General features: G+C 36.4%; 1 protein-coding gene across 17 annotated transcripts in view; it reads right to left on the bottom strand.

Moving 5' to 3' along the window:
* The window catches only part of EYA4 (EYA transcriptional coactivator and phosphatase 4), a 154,277-nt gene that overhangs the window by 86,668 nt on the left and 54,336 nt on the right, over nt 1-13,273 (bottom strand). The window contains exon 1 of one of the 17 annotated variants that reach the window (XM_085217273.1): nt 5,359-5,556. The exons of 15 other annotated variants lie outside the window; for them this stretch is intronic. The gene's annotated coding sequence lies outside the window, so the exon portion shown is untranslated. Of the gene's footprint in view, nt 1-5,358; nt 5,557-13,273 lie in introns of those variants that run through there. One more of the 17 variants, XM_085217276.1, reaches the window with a different exon arrangement.

Below are 13,273 nucleotides of genomic sequence, written 5' to 3' on the forward strand. Positions count from 1 at the left end.
TGGATGGAGCAAGTAGACAGGTTGGAGGGAGGACAATCATGGTAATGTGAGCAGGTAACATGAACACAATCTTAGCTCAGCATCTGCCTACCCATTATCAGCTGGCAGAGTCCTGTAGGCATTCTGGAAGATGGGAATTAGATGGAGATCAAGATAAAACAGTATTCAAATAAAATTTAAAAGCCAAAAAACTGCCCTGATATCCCATGGCAATCTTTCTTCTGGTGGTAGACCAAAGATGTTCAGCGATAATTATCTGGCTTTTCAACTGGTACTATCTATGAATTATAGTATAAATAGATAATTTATTCTATGAAACTAGTCCTAGATTAAGTCATCTGCTAATTGTACAACCACAGTATTTTTTGAACAGTACACTGAAGTTATTCCAATTAAAAAGACATACTTAAAATATATATAAGTGATAACATTTAAAAATCACAAAAAAATTGTAGGTTCAAAACTGAAAAAAAGTGGAAGTACAGAATGAAGGTAATAAACGTTTAGGCATTACATTCCACCTTGAAAATTACCCAGTCTCCTGTACAGTAAATAACTGTCCTTCAGTACCATACATTTCAGTTCCCTCTCATTATTAGTGTTACTTCCCTGAAGATTGTAGCAATAATTTCTAGCAGCTGTTGTAACATTAATAAACTACATTAGATAACCAAAAAGCCTGGCAATCTACTTCTGTTAGAGTATGGACGCAAAAAAAATTCTCTCAGCTCAAACTACTTGTTGGTCAAAATAAGATTATCAGTTCTTTATGGTGCACATATCATCTTACTCCTAGCAAAATAATTTGTTAGAAGAAAGATAAAGTGACATGCAACGCTGCAGTATAAAATCTCACAAACAAGTAGACATGATTTGAAGACATATTCATGTGAATATGTATTGGCATGCAACAGAATGTAGTTAGCTTCTGGCTAGTTTAGTTTCCAATGCCTCTAGAACACTTTAATAAAAGTGAAGAAAATGCTACTGAGAAACAAGCGTGGAGAAAAAAGAATAATTCACGAGGCAAACTACAGATAAAATGACTTTCAATAAGTATACAGGAAAATACGCACTGTACACCTAGTAACTGTATGTTAGTAAGTAGCACAGAAACAAAATATAAGCTAGCGAGACTATACACATGCAAACATATACATATATGATATTAATTAACGAACAGGTAAACTCCAGGTACACTTGCAATACAATGCTCATTAAAAAGCCTATAATTATTGCAGTATTAAAGTGGTAGACAGGGAAAATAATCATAGAAGGTTAAATGATTAATTTTATCTACATAAAGGAATGCAACATTTGCTTGCATACTAGAAATAATAACAGCCACAATTAGAAAGCATATTAAAAATACTAACTATTCTTTTTTCCTTTTGTTTTCTACTATAGTTCTTAACAATAACCAGAGTAGCAGTGTTTATAGTATAAGAATTATAAATAAATCTTAAGCCAATATCTAATAGTATATTTTTCATTATTAGTCAATGGGGACAACATCAGAGATAATATAGCTATTAAAATGCCACAAAAAGAACAACAAGATGCCTTGATAGATCACATTTCAGCTCATATATAAGTCACTTTCACCTCTTTTTTCAGGTTTGAAAGTTTAGCTGATTTATACTATTATAGACCACTATACCCAAAACATTTTTCAGATTTTTCATTAATACTCCTATTCTAAAATGCATATTTTACTTTTCAGAATGTTCTATGAACAAAATAGTAAAACTACCTTTCCAGAAGCAATTAATTATCTTCTTTTATTTTATTTTTATTTTTTAATTCATATCATTTTGTTTACATTTGCAGTCCTCCAGTAAATTCCTTCACCAACAGGCAGTTACTTGAAATAAGGCGATCCTCCAATTTATTTTGGATGGCTATATACACATTGCAACTAAAAAGCTCTTTTGTTTAGCAGAATGTAACAAGCAAGATTCCCTAAACTCTGAAAGCATTCAAAGCAAAAGCAGGAGACAGCTTAATAGTGAAGGATTAATTTCATACAGCAAGGTCAACTGTCAGAAAGTATATTGTGGGTCATCTGCTACACTCTCTCCCACAGCCTTTCCAGGCATATTCGATGGAAAGAGTATGCACATTGGCCCCTCTTTCAAACAATCGAGCAAGTGTCCTTTGTCTCCTGCCCAAACGTGCCAAGCCTCCTGCATCTTTCGACCCCCCCCTCCCTTCTCTTCTGCCTCCCAACCTGCAGTACTGGAATGTTTTGGCCACAAGGTTAAGAAAGATTCCCCCATTCATCACAACCTGCCAAGCACAACAGGGTCACAGTCCCAGTCACAGTCCTGCCGCTTTGCTAATCCGGCCTCAACGCAGGCATGAAACTTCAAAGATCTTTTGCCACAGGCAAAAATTAGTCCTTATTTGCTTTAAAATCCAAGTATCAATCAAGTTAAACTGTGCTTCAGTGGAGCGAACATTCTGAGCACTCAGAGGAGAGCCTATGCTTGGAGCTCAGTTCTGGCTCTAATTGAATGCAGAGCTCACCTGGACCAGCAGCACAAATATGTCAAGTGCCCCGAAAATCTAACTGTGAGATAATTCCTTCTGTCCAGAAAGTAAGCCCTGGCAGAAAGAACGTGCAAGCATACAAGAAAACAGAGTTGTGCACGTGTGCAAATAACTGTATATGATACACACAGAATCCCTGTTCACGTGCAAATGCTTCAAATTATTTCCCCTTCCAATCTTTTTATTTTCAGTTATGCCACATGATCAACCAGAGTTATAAATTGTAAAGGTGTACAATTGTAAAGTTCTGTTAATGACTTTTAAATATTCCCGAAATTAGTTCTGAAGAACAATTATAGATTAATTACGAGAACACCCAGTAAATATTTGTTTCATATTTAGTAACCAAATATTCAGTTAACTCTAGCTAAAATAAAATGCAAATTCTAATATTCTATAATACCGTCCACCACTCAATCCAATGCAAAACAAAACAAAACAAAACAAAAAAAACAACAACCTTGAATAATTATGTTTGCAATCAACTCAGGTTTTTCAATATATATTTTAATTGAACCTTTTTTGGAGATAAAGAGGAATTTATTTTAAAATGAGCTTTTTAATAATCTTCACATTTTCTACAGGTATTTACATACAATTGAATACTGTTAAATTGTGTATTAAGTCAGGGCAATTATTAAAATATTGCATTAAATTAAATATTGAAGGAATAAACTGCATATGGTATAATTCCTGTTAGACTACCACAGAAATATGTATTTTTGGATTTTTGCAATGTTAAATGTAATTGAAAATACAGCTCATAAATTAAAATACAAAAAGAAGTAACAATTAAGTAGAACGTTATGTCTACGAACAGTTCACATACCTTTTATACATGAGTGTAATATAGCCATGCTCTCTTTAATTTAAAAACATGGAAATGATATGTTAAATTTTGAACACCTTTAACGTTTACCAAATAAATTATAAAATTCAAAAATTAAAACTGTGGGTTTTTTTGTTTGTTTGTTTTTTACAATCTCTCCATGTATATGCAACTTCAATAAAATTTTAGTATAGCTACTTGCAATAGAAGTGGCAGAAAATGAAGATTATAATAAGACAGGCTATAATGCAAATCAGAGACAGTACACATTGTGTTTTTCATGTGTTTCTTCTACTTTACAGTATACTCAGATATTTTATTAAATCCTCATCTGTTTAAGTTCGCAAATAACCTGGACTTCTAATTTCTGCAGGAGACAAATGAGCTTCCCTGTATGCAGACTCACACGTATGAAGGCTTGCAGGAACATACAAAAACACAGCTATTTCCCCAAAGTCAAATTCAAGCCCTTTTTCTTGAGATTATCACACATTCGTATCAGATTGATGCCACTTGATTCACTACGGCATTGAACAAGTTACACTAAGCAGTTCAATAAATCCAAAACTGTTTTGGAAAAACACGCATTGGTGAGAAATGTGTTTTTAATTCAGGAACTTAAGGCGTTACTCACTTTATGTAACTACTTAGGATTTACTTTTCCCTTAGAAGATGAAGAAATTAAAATGGCAAGAAAGGTGGTGAGACAGTTAAAAGCTGCTTAGCTGGAGCTCATTTCAGAAAACAGTGAGCAGTCCAAGAAAAGAAACACGTAATTGGATACCGCTGCTCACTGCTCTCCAGACCCCAGAAACAAAACCAAAGAACTTATTGGCTGTAATAACTTATCATACCTTTCTTCAAAACATGTCCCCTAAACATTACAGCTTCCTATAGCAGTAATGTTTTTTGTTGTTGTTTTGGGGTTTTTTGTTCGTTTGTTTGTTGTTTTTTGTTTTTTTTTTTACAGACGGACCAAGCTGGACTGCCCTTTCTTTCCTCTCTAGTGTGCTGCTGGCTCTCCCAGCACCATGGAGTGCTGCTGAGTGCAGCCCCTTCCAGGTTTCCCCGAATGGAGCGGGCCCAGGCAGCCAGGCAGGAGGTGCCAGCTCATGTCACAGCCCCTGAGCGCAGCTGGGCAGCAGCACGGCAGCGGAGGAAAGCATGCAAACGCAACAGCAATGCGTGCTCCCACACTCCCTGGGAAAGGAAGTTTTTAATCAGAGTTTATTTTCTAGGAAAATGAGTATGTAATTAGAAAACCCATTAAAAGTTTGAAACATTCAGAGTGCAGTAAGACTCAAATATGAAGTCACACGTACGACACACAACACTAGAGGGAAAGCTTTGTACAGCCAGCTTTGAGAAAGCAGGTGGGATGCTTTAGTGTAATTACACTACAGCATTATTGGTTCCAAACGAATGTCTAATCAATTTAGAAACTGATTTAATTGACTCAAATAGAGTAGAAAATTAAAACAATTTTATTACCCTCTACAGTTTTTGCAGTTTAAGGATAATTAAATTTCAACTCTGCGTATACCTGGACACCTATCTCAACATACCAGCCTTTAAGTGTCCCTTAGAATAGTGCAATCAAATAGCACAACCAATAAACTGCTTAAAGATTTGACAAAATGCAACACTTACAGCATACTACAGAATAACACCTTCTCTTTCTTACAGCACTTAACAGGTTAACTCCCACGCTAATAACAAGCTGCTCCCAGAAGAACAAAGTATTTGAGGGATTCAGACAAATGCCCAGCCTAAAGTTCTGTTCTCCAGAGCAAATAAATTAACACTTATGATGTTCCCAAAACAAGTTTGAAACTGCTGCTACAGAAATGAAAAAAAAAAAATCTGCTTTTCAGAATACAATCTGACCACACAACTTATACCCACTTGCATTTCCCATCACATCACTAAGTGACCACTGCATCGGTATCACAAATTGAAATCCATCGTAACCTTACCTCATTTATCTCTGAAGAATAGAGTCGAGTTCCCCAAATGTGTGAAGTCACCTTCCAGGACAAAAGAAAAAAAGACTGTCTGTGATGTTTGGCACTAATTAACTTCCACTGTTCAGCATCTGAGGTGTCCAGACATATTTTCTACGCTTTATCCATCAGCGGGCTACAACTTTTTAAACTGGAAATACTGAAGACACTTTGTTCTTCCCTGAACTGTCAGACTGAGCCTAGCGCAGTCAGGTTACTTAAGTTAACTAAGAGGAGATCTGGATAGTAAACACGCTTGGCTCTGTCCAATGGCTTTCCACACCCTTCTGTTTATAGTAAGATGACTTGCATTCAGAGGTCACCCCATCAACAGCTCCTGTCTTTCAGTGGGTATCTAATGTGCTGCATTTATCCCAAGGCTCTTCTAATGAAACCACCTTCCCGTCCCTGCTTGCCTGCTGTTGCTGTGACACATCTGCTCCTTATTGTACCAGGTCCTATTAAGTGTTAAAATACCCTACCTGGGCATACATTCAGCAAGTAACACAGATATTTATGGGTGTTAGCCTTGTCTGTGAATACACACAAAATAAAGTCTTTCGAAAGATCAAAGAAAGAATTTTGCCAGAAACACTCATCTTGCAAATAAAAAAATTTCAGGAGGAAGGAAGATGGATGCCATTGTTTGATCTGGACTTGAAGACTTTACAAATACTCCCCCAAAGGGTAATGCTTATGCCTGTTCTAGATAATATTTACTTGAATATGTTAACACGCTAGAAACAAGAAACGAGGAGTATCCTCGAACTCTGTTACAAAATGACATAGAGCCAAGGAAAACAAGGGTCAAGTGCCAGGACCCCAGTGCAAACACCAAGTCAATTCTATGCCAAAAGAATACAGGGAATTGATTGCTCTTACAAAAGTACAGACTGCTGGCTCTCATTTTTGTGCACACAATATGCTACTGGCTAGTAGTGTTCAGTGATCCAGCTGGCAACTGTTATCTCTTCATACAACACTGCAAACCAAAAAGGCAAAGCCCAACCTTGCATTTCTTTATTGCACTAGAAATTACTCATCACAACAGCTGTATTTAAATAAACTGTATCTTAAAACGGGAACAAGAGCACAATGTTTGTCATTTTCCTTCATCAGTCCAATGTCAATAAAAATAAGAACTGAGAACCATTTCCAAATTTCTACCGATGCTTTTTTCTTCACTTGTTAGACATTGGGCAACGCTTGTTAAATTCAGCTGTGCTTCACATGGAGATGCGAAACTGAAGATGGCACTCTCTCCCCATGCAAACTGGACCTGATTGCTGCTCAGAAATTCTCTTTGAGTGAAAGTTACACCTGCAGCACATTTTCGGCACCAGTTTTTGTCACCACTACAACATCCAAATGATAGATAGCTTGGCTCTGTTAAAGCTAATAAAACATGATTGATGAACTGGGCTAGAAAGCCACGTCAGTTCAGATTAGGATATTTGTGCCATCATTTGACAGGTCCCACGCCTTATTATTAGAATCAACTGCATGGACTGTAAGGCCACTTCCATTCAGGTTCTCCAGTGCCTTTTTTTGAACCTAAGCCTATTTAGGAAACTTAAGTGCAAAAGCTTTTACTTGGAAATTTTGCTTATTCTCTAAAATACTTGTGCTTAGGAATACAATGTATGCCCTTAAACAGGTGCCTGTCACCTGCTATTATCTCATGCAAGTCCAAATAATCCTCATTTCACTGCATTATGTGGCACAATAAAGGCTCACCTCTTTGACAATGAAAACCCACTGGAGCATATATAAAGTACTGCGGAGGGCATAATCAGCTTTCAGATGTTGTTTTAGACATTAGCATTGGGCATAACCTCATTTTTAACTGCTGAAACAACTAATACATCAGATGTGAAAGTTCACTAATGCTAGATGGTGAGCTTATTTCACCATTAAAAAAGGGAAACAAAGGAAAAAGCTAGCATGGAAAAGGCTGCCAAGGAAAAACCAAAATCATAGAATCATAGAATTGCTTAGGTTGGAAAAGACTTTAAAGATTAAGTCCACCCTAACCATACTCCCCTAACTCTAACAACAGGTACAAACAAAGAGCCTTACTGCTGAAAACCCTGGGCACTGCTCTATGAAGTGCAGAGAGATGTCACAGGAGTAGATGAGGAATAAAATTTGTCTCTTTTTTCTACCAGGCATCAGGCAGAGGAAGAGTGGCCTTGCTTTGTGCTCTCCCAGGCAGTTCTAGGATATGCCCTTACCTCTTCATACAGCTCTGTACACAGGAGCCTTCAAAGCCAGTGTCTCCTCACTGCCTCACTTTCATCCTCATGAGCTTCCCCAGCTGCTGTCACAGATCAACACTACTCTGCCCATAGACTGCAAGGACCAAAGAAATGACCATCATACTGTCAAATAATGATCAGATAATACAATTACATCTATAGAAGACCTTCTTCCTCAGACAGACAGGGAAACAACTAATTTAACTAAAGAACTGATCAATCTGCAAATTGAAATCAGCAAAGCAGAGCTGCTTTCTACAGACACTGAAATGGGAAGTTTCTTTGTACCCTTCCTTTATATCACTGCTCTAAGGACTTACACACAAGTGAAAAGAAATGCATGCAAGAATATAGCAGATAGTAGTGAATAAAAATTGTATTCATTTGAGAAAATATGAAAGTGTGAAATGTGAAATATTTGGAATCTCTGAACTAGTTCTGCAAATAAAAGCATTTGGCTTAGGGTCACAGTAATGAACATTGTTTTGGATATAATTTGGAATTCTCTTTGGAATGATTTTTCATATTCTGCAGTCTACTTTATATAGTGCTGTTCAGTATTTGCCTGCAATAGGCAGAATACCAGCGCAAAAGAAAAGCTCACAAGTACTCCTTTACCTTTTAAGTAATGTCACTAACTGTTCAGGACAACAAAAGTTACAGTTGCTGTTACAACCATAGCTTTGCACATAGTAAAAATGGCAGGTTAGGTAAGAGCATTTTCTCTACTCCTTTTCCTCCAGGTGAAGAAACTGGAGGAAAGGAAAATGTTTTATTTATGAAAGCCAGTAATCTCTTATTCAGATATCGATGGGAACATAACCTTCCCTTGAACACAGTTTTGCAGTTGCTTTGCTTTTTTAGCCATTTGGATTTCATCAAACAGTACATGAAGTACTTCAAGACAGATTAGATAGAAAAACAACAGCAACACATTTTGTTGCTGTAGAACAAGCCTGTCTCATGCATTCCAAGAGCAATCACAACCATTTTACATTTTGAATCAATGTGGTTTACAAGTAATAAAGAGATACGACTAATGACAAATAAGTACAAGAAGGAGAGGGTACTTTTTGAAAAAAAGAGTTGCTTATAAGATTTGGATCGCTCACAGTTTCCTAGTTAGAGATCAAATTCAATGCCAAATAAATATTTTATTGGATTGCGATCTTGCATTCGAAAAGGGTTTGAAGGAGCTTTGATCCCTAGAATTGTGCAAGGCAGTGACTTTGCCCCACCTCAGGGCCTCTTCACATTTCCCTGGCTGTGGGACTGGGTCTCACAGGTCATGACAGGCCCTAAAGGTATGAACCTTTCACCAGGCTGCTCTAATGGTGCCTCAGCTCAGCCCAGCCCAGCACAACTGTGTCAAAAAACGAGCTCAACTGCTTTTAGCTCCTTTGTTAGTTCCTCTTTTAAGCTACAAACTGTTAGAAAAAATAAATTCTCAGATCAGAACTGTCACGCATGTTCAAGAAATTTAGATTAAATTTATAAACTGCTATCAGAAGCCTTCATTATCTCATATTTTTCTATTTGTTTGTTTATTTTCTCCAGGATGCACCTGAGGAAATTCCACAAAACCCCATCACTCATAAGGGAAAATAAGCTGTCCTCTGAACAACACTTCACAGTTGTCTCCTACATGTTTGAGGGCTTGTTTGTAAAAGAAAGGGAGAGAAATCAAAACAACATTATTTCACTAATCCTCTCAGTAGGTGACATTGCATTCATTAGGCTCTGCTCAAAACTGAAGCTCTATTATGTTCTGTCTGGGCACTTACAGTCTTGCAGTGCATGAAGAAAAGTTCAGTTTTCATCCCAACTACCTTTCCTCTCTTTATTCCCCTCACTCTGGCAGAATGCAGCTTCTCAGGTACAGAGAAGAAAAACAACAAAAGAGCAGATTCCAGCTGGATGCCATGATGTGTGATTTCTTTGTGATTAACATGTTACCAAAACATAATAACTCTGGTGAAATTTCAAAAAAAATAAATAAATTGAGAAACAACTGAAAGCCATCTAAACTGCTCAACTCAAAGCAAATAAAGATGTTTCAATACCTCAGATTTTCAAGCAGCAGTAATGGAAAAAAATATTAATGTATGAGTTTTGTATTTTAAACAAGCTGCAAACATTTTAAATCACATTAAAAAAAAAAAATTGAGGCCTTAATACACCTTGCCTTTGTCTTGAAAAATTAAGTCTTTGGTATTAAACCTTAAACATTAATACCATCGACATAAGAAAATTGTCAAAACTGGAAATAGTATTTTTTGCCTCAGCATTTTCATCTCAGTTTCTTCCACTGGGTTCAATGAAATTTTCTCCAAAATGCACTTATGTTTCATTGCCAGTGGATATTTCAAAACAATATGATACTTTGATCAAAATCAAAGAAGTAAAATCTTGAATATATCGAAAACATCAAGTTCAAGGGACAAATTATGTGAAAAGAGTTTCGATATACTTTCTAAAGCAAAGCCGTCACCTTATGTGAGGCATTAGAGGTAAAAATAATTTTAAACAATGCTTTTTTGACCACGTTTTCTAAGTCTCCAGCCAGGATCAGTGCTGGATGATGGGTACAAATAGGACCCCAACATTAAAATTTTAAAATCTATTTTCTCCTTATGGCTCTACAAAATCAGCTGCTGTATAATCTTCAACATTCAAATAAACTGTTTATTTGGTCATAAAATAAACAAGTACAGGAGAGAACTACAGTTATGTGAAAGCTGGGAAGTTAGATTTTTGAAGCAGATCTTGAAAGCAAGGAGGGAAATGAGAAGCTGAAATGTTGAGAATTTTTGACTTGAACTTCCAAACAGCAGATGACACTTTCTATCATTTTCATCCTTATGGGTTCAAAGACACTTATAAAATGTATTAGCACTTTACAACTCTTTGTAAGGCTTCAGTCTAGGTAATATCCAGTTTGAGCAAACAAAACTCTATCCAGTTCTCTCTTTCATTTGCTCAGGCAGCTTGCATTTCTTGTACCAAGCACTTTTTTTTCAGCTTTTGTCCTGTTTCTGCAAGATGACCAAGTCTTTTCTCTCTCCCCCTCTGCATATGCAGAAACACGAACTATATCATCACACATGTTCAGAAATGAGGGAGTAAGACGTGACATTTTTTAAATAAAGTATCCTTTCTTTAACTGACTGGTTTGAAAGCTGACTGGCACCTCCATAATTGTCATAGGCCTCCCCACCACCAGAAAACTAGAGCAGAGATTCCTAAGCTGCTGTATAAAAACCATTTAGAGACAGTGCTCTTGTGCTGGGGCAGGCAAAAGGAGGAGCAGCAGCAACAGAGCCTGACCTTTCTGGGCAAAGAGCTAGGACTCCTGCTGTTTATTTGTGCCTGGAGCAAGGCCTAACATGGTAGGGGAAGTGCTTTTTACATGAGAGAAAAGATGGTGTTTTGCTTCTGACCTGGGAGACACAGCAATTAAGGAATGGCTGACACACCCTGGAATAGCAAGCAATCTCTTTCAGCTATTACTTTAATAGATCAGCAAAAATCAGCATTTTAGCTGAGGTCACCCCCATTATTAAGATTCACACGGCGCTATGGCATAAAATTCAGTTGTTGGTTTTTTTTGTTTTGTTTTGTTTTTTTCAAATAAACTTTCAATGCCACTTGAAAAATTTGTATGTGCATTAAAAATGAACTAGTACAAATAAGGAATTACAACAAAAAAAAAAAAAAAAAAAAAAGAAAAAAAAGAAAGTTTGTGCAGCAATTGCACTAAAAAAGTTAAAGAAAAGGTACATTTAGGACCAAATGAAGTTTGTCTTTCATATGTTTGGATAAGACAACCACATTAGATAGAAATTATTTTAATTGTATGACAGCTTTGAAAAGGAGCCTTAAGTAAAACTTTGTCTTAATGTAGTAAAACTGCATGAATAAGATATTATAGTTACAGACATTTTAGACAGATATTGAGCCTAGCTCGGTCATTTAACCTGGCCTTTTGGAGATACTCTCACACAAACGTCCCTTAAAAGTTTGGGTAAAAGCAAAGTTAATGATTACTGATTTTGGTACAAAGATTTTATATCTTCCTCTCTACAGTTACATTTATGCTTGAGTCACCAATGTGTTAAAGAACCTGTACTCTGAAAATACAGTTGAGCCATGCTAACTGCACATTCATTATGACACGATAAATTCTGGGGAGGATAGCATTCCACATTTTAAGTGTGCAACTTCTGCTAAAAGCAGTCTTTAGAAACACAGCTCTAACAATATTTTAACGTAATAAACTAATCTGTTACACCTTTTCTTTCTTTAGGGTAAGACTTTTGCGCTTTTCCCATAATGCTTCCAAAAGGTTTGTATTGAATATGGTGCTGATAAATTCATTCCTCTGAACGTCTATGTTGTTCTTTGCATCAAAGGGGAAGTTGCATGGAAGTTTCCATTTTTTTCCTTTGCTTGTGTTGGCAGCTTTACCAGTGGGAATTTCAAAGATTTTCACAGCCTGGCAAAGGGAGGAAGTGACATCTCTATATCCCCAAATTATCCAGCTTTCAGCAGCTTGCCCCTTTTTCTGCTGTGCTATACTACACGCTTTTATTCCTTTTTCCTTCAGTGACAGCCTACTGCTTAACTAAAACAGACTTCCCTCTTTGTAATTTTATTAAATACTCCCTTTGCTACAAGCTATTGTACCCAAGTCTAAGAAAGTCTTTTGCCGCTCAGAAAAAAAAGTGGGGGCATATTTTATTCTCTAGAAGAGCTCATCAGTTCGGCGTGGGATGCATTACAATAACCAAGAGTCTTTTGGATTCCACAGACAGCTTTATCAAAGATCCTTGTGTTAAACCATTCACCAGTTAAACTTGACAAAATGTTTAAGTTTATAGAATGGCTTAAAACTATTTACTGCTTCATAAGCAAGAATCCTGTAATATTTTTCAAACATGCAGATTAAAAATTAAAAACACAATTCTGTTTATATCCACTTGCAACAAGACTCTACTGCAGTGTAAATCTAAAACTATTCATGATATTCTACCAAAATTTGGCCTGTCTTTATATTATTTCACCAGTTATTTTTACGTATAAAGTTTTAAGTCACCAAATCCAGTTTTCTTCACATCAGACTTGCAATTCCACTACGGTTAATGATATTTCACTGTTGTCAGAGCAAAATTCGGACCAGGATACAGATTTCAACACCACTCTACTCAAAAATATAGTGTTTCAGAGGTTTTACTGCAACTTCAAAGGTGGATCAACTTACAAGCAACTAGTGCTGGAGAGCATACATCCTCCATCATCATAACCAATTTTTCAGCATCAGCACAAGCATTAGGAAGAATTACTTGGTTTAAAATCACAACCTCCTTTTCTCGAGTACAAAAATGCAGTAAGTTGCTTCTGCACACTATTTGGATTTGCGTACGTAAGTGAAGAATAAAATATCACAATTCATAGCATTTCATTTCAACTCAGAAGCTTTAGCGAAATCATCTTTCTGTCACCATCGTGAGATATTAGTTATAAAGTGCTTCAAAATGGTTAACAAAAAAATAATAAACAGCAGTAACTTTAATTTTATACTGCTTTGATTTGAAGCTATCAACTTACTACTTCCCTAAAACACACCTTTA

The sequence above is a fragment of the Meleagris gallopavo genome, chromosome 2, assembly GCF_905368555.1.
Source record: "Meleagris gallopavo chromosome 2, MGAL_WU_HG_1.1, whole genome shotgun sequence".
NCBI classification, from domain to species: Eukaryota; Metazoa; Chordata; class Aves; order Galliformes; family Phasianidae; genus Meleagris; species Meleagris gallopavo.